Source organism: Arachis hypogaea, chromosome 20 (genome assembly GCF_003086295.3).
Source record: "Arachis hypogaea cultivar Tifrunner chromosome 20, arahy.Tifrunner.gnm2.J5K5, whole genome shotgun sequence".
NCBI lineage: Eukaryota > Viridiplantae > Streptophyta > Magnoliopsida > Fabales > Fabaceae > Arachis > Arachis hypogaea.
The window spans coordinates 83,789,503-83,793,697 of NC_092055.1; the positions used below are offsets into that span (position 1 = coordinate 83,789,503).

General features: G+C 34.0%; 1 non-coding gene across 1 annotated transcript; it reads left to right on the top strand.

The window, feature by feature from the left end:
- The first annotated feature begins 380 nt into the window (after nt 1–380).
- Nucleotides 381–488, top strand: LOC112787231 (small nucleolar RNA R71). Its single transcript, XR_003194654.1, has one exon. It is a non-coding gene; the product is annotated as a small nucleolar RNA R71 (small nucleolar RNA).
- The last annotated feature ends 3,707 nt before the right edge of the window (nt 489–4,195 follow it).

Genomic DNA, 4,195 nt, shown 5'->3' on the forward strand with positions numbered 1-4,195 from the left:
TTCACCTTTGCTATTGCAGGGTTCTCAGGATTATAAGCTTCTTCTTCAGAAGATGCCTCTTGAGTACTGTTGGATGCAGCCTGCATTCCATTCAGACTCTGAGAAATCATATTGACTTGCTGAGTCAATATTTTATTCTGAGCCAATATGGCATTCAGAGTATCAATTTCAAGAACTCCCTTCTTCTGAGGCGTCCCATTACTCAGAGGATTCCTCTCAGAAGTGTACATGAACTGGTTATTAGCAACCATGTCAATGAGTTCTTGAGCTTCTGCAGGCGTTTTCTTTAGGTGAATGGATCCACCTGCAGAAGTATCCAATGACATCTTAGCTAATTCAGACAGACCATCATAGAATATATCTAGGATGGTCCATTCTGAAAGCATGTCAGAAGGACACTTTTTGGTCAGTTGCTTATATCTCTCCCAAGCTTCATAGAGGGATTCACCTTCTTTCTGTCTAAAGGTTTGAACATCCACTCTAAGCTTACTCAGATTTTGAGGAGGAAAGAACTTGGCTAAGAAAGCCATGACCAGCTTATCCCAAGAGTTCAGGCTATCTTTGGGTTGAGAGTCCAACCACACTCTAGCTCTGTCTCTTACAGCAAACGGAAAAAGCATAAGCCTGTAGACCTCGGGATCAACCCCATTGGTCTTAACAGTATCACAGATGTGCAAAAATTCAGTTAAGAACTGAAAAGGATCTTCAGATGGAAGTCCATGAAACTTGCAGTTCTGCTGCATCAGAGAAACTAATTGAGGTTTCAGCTCAAAATTGTTTGCTCCAATGGCAGGAATGGAGATGCTTCTTCCATGTAAATTGGAATTAGGTGCAGTAAAGTCACCAAGCATCCTCCTTGCATTATTCTTATTTTTGGCTGCCATCTCCTCTTTCCTGTAAGGTTGTCTCTCGATTGTTGTATTTTAGCTTCTCTTAGTTTCCTTTTCAGAGTCCTTTCAGGTTCATGATCTGCTTCAACAAGAATGTTCTTGTCTTTCTCCTGCTCATATGACAAAGAAGGGAATAACAAAGAAAATATGGAATCCTCTATGTCACAATATAGAGATTCCTTTGCGTGAGTAGAAGAAGAAAAGAATGTAATGTAAGGAAAGAGAAGAGAGGAGAATCCAAACACAAGGGTGAGGAGAACAGTGTTCGTAGATGAATAAATAAATAGAAGGAGATGAGAGGTGAGAGAATTTTTGAAAATTAATTAAAATAAAAATTAAAATTTAAAGTTAAATTTCGAAAATAGAAATAAAAAAATTTTTAAAATTAAACTTAGAATTTGAAAATTAAAAATATAAATTAAATTAAATTTAAAATAATTAGTTAATCAAAATGAAATTTTAAAAAAGAGGGAGGTATTTTCAAAAATTTAAGAGAGATTGAATTAGTTAGGTAGTTTTGAAAAAGATATGATTGAAACAAAAAGATAAGATTGATTGAAAAAGATTTGAAAATCAATTTTAAAAAGATAAGAGGTTAGGAAAGAAGTTAAAAAAGATTTTGAAATTGAATTTGAAAAAGATATGATTGAAATAATAAAAAAAGGATATGATTGAAACAAAAGGATATGATTGATTGAAACTTATTTTGAAAAAGATTTGAAAAAGAAATTTAAAAAGATTTGATTTTGAAAACTAAAGTTGATTACTTGACTAACAAGAAACTAAAAAGATATGATTCTAGAGTTTAAAGATTGAATCTTTCTTAATAGGCAAGTAACAACTTGAAATTTTTTCAATCAATCATATTAAATGTTAGTAAAGATTTTGAAAATTAAGAAATAAAATAAGAAAAAGATTTTGAAAATCAAATTTAAAAAGTTTTCGAAAATATGAAGGTAAAATGAAAAAGATTTGATTTTTGAAAAAGATTTTGAAAAGATAAGAATTTTTTTTTAAATTGAAAATTTGATTTGATTCATAAGAAACAATTAAATTTAAAAAGTTTTTGACTAAATCAATTCATATTTTCGAAAATTTTGAGTAAAATAAGGAAAAGATATTTTTTTTATTTTTGAATTTTTTATAAAGAAAGAGAAAAACATGAAAAAGACTCATAACATAAAAATTATGAATCAAAACACACAATGCATGCAAGAACACTATGAATGTCAAGATGAACACCAAGAACACTTTGAAGATCAAGATGAACATCAAGACTTATTTTTGAAATTTTTTTTTTAATGAAAGAAAAACATGCAAGACACCAAACTTAGAAATTTTCAAACTTTAGAAACTAACAGATTAAAAATGCATATGAAAAACAAGAAAAGACACAAAACAAGAAAATATGAAGATCAAACAAGAAGACTGGCCAGGAAGAACTTGAAGATCATGAAGAAAATATGATGAATTTTCGAAAATTCTTGAAAAGAAAAGAAACACATGCAAGACACCAAACTTAAAAATTGACTCTAGACTCAAACACGAAACACAAAAATATTTTTGATTTTATGAATTTGTAAATTTTTTTGTATATTTTTCGAAAATTAATTGGGAAAAAATGAAAAAGAAGAAAAAAAAATTTTTTTTTGTGTTTTTCGAAAATAATAAATAAAAAGATTAAAATTAAAATAAAATTACCTAATCTGAGCAATAAGATGAACCGTCAGTTGTCCAAACTCGAACAATCCCCGACAACGGCGCCAAAAACTTGGTGTGCCAAATCGTGATCACTCCATTTCTTGGTAACGGCGCTAAAAACTCAATACGTACATTCATGATCTTATATCTGTTTCACAACTTCGTACAACTAACCAGCAAGTGCACTGGGTCGTCCAAGTAATAAACCTTACGTGAGTAAGGGTCGATCCCACGGAGATTGTCGGCTTGAAGCAAGCTATGGTCACCTTGTAAATCTCAGTCAGGTGGATTAAATTGTATTAAGAAATTATAGTGGATGAAAATTAAATAAAATATAAAATAGGATAGTGGTACTTATGTAATTCACTGGTGAGAATTTTAGATAAGCGTATAGAGATGCTTTCGTTCCTTTGATCTCTGCTTTCCTGCTATCTTCATCCAATCAATCCTACTCCTTTCCATGGCAAGCTTTATGTAGGGCATCACCGTTGTCAATGGCTACATCCCATCCTCCTGTAAAAATGGTCCAATGCGCTGTCACTGCATGGCTAATCATCTGTCGGTTCTTGATCATACTGGAATAGGATTTACTATCCTTTTGCGTCTGTCACTACGCCCAGCACTCACGAGTTTGAAGCTCGTCACAGCCATCCCTTCCCAGATCCTACTCGGAATACCACAGACAAGGTTTAGACTTTTCGGATCTCAGGAGTGGCCATCCATGGGTTCTAACTTATACCACGAAGACACTAATAACTCGAACTCGGTCCCATGTATTAGATATCCAAGAGATATCCATTCAATCTAAGGTATAAAGGAAGTGGTTGTCAGGCATGCGTTCATAAGTTGTGAATGATGATGACTGTCACAATCATCACATCCATCATATTGAAGTGTGAATGAATATCTTAGAGGCGGAATAAGTTGAATTGAATAGAAAAACAGTAGTACTTTGCATTAATCTTTGAGGAATAGCAGAGCTCCACACCTTAATCTATGGTGTGTAGAAACTCTACCGTTGAAAAATACATAAGTGAAAGGTTCAGGCATGGCCGAATGGCCAGCCCCCATGATCCAAGAACTAAACGTCCCAAGATGTCTAATACAATAGTAAAAAGTCCTATTTATTCTAAACTAGTTACTAGGGTTTACAGAATTGAGTAAATGATGTAGAAATCCACTTCCAGGGCCCACTTGGTGTGTGCTTGGGCTGAGCATTGAGCTTTACACGTGTAGAGGCTTCTCTTGGAGTTGAACGCCAGTTTGTAGCCTGTTTCTGGCGTTGAACTCCACTTTGCAACCTGTTTCTGGCGTTTGACTCCAGAATGTAGCATGGAACTGGCGTTGAACGCCAGTTTACGTCGTCAATCCTTAATCAAAGTATATACTATTATATATTGCTGGAAAGCCATGGATATCTACTTTCCCACGCAATTGAAAGCGCACCATTTGGAGTTTTGTAGCTCCAGAAAATCCACTTTGAGTGCAGGGAGGTCAGAATCCAACAGCATCTGCAGTCCTTCTTCAACCTCTGAATCTGATTTTTGCTCAGGTCCCTCAATTTCAGCTAGAAAATACCTAAAATCACAGAAAAACACATAAAC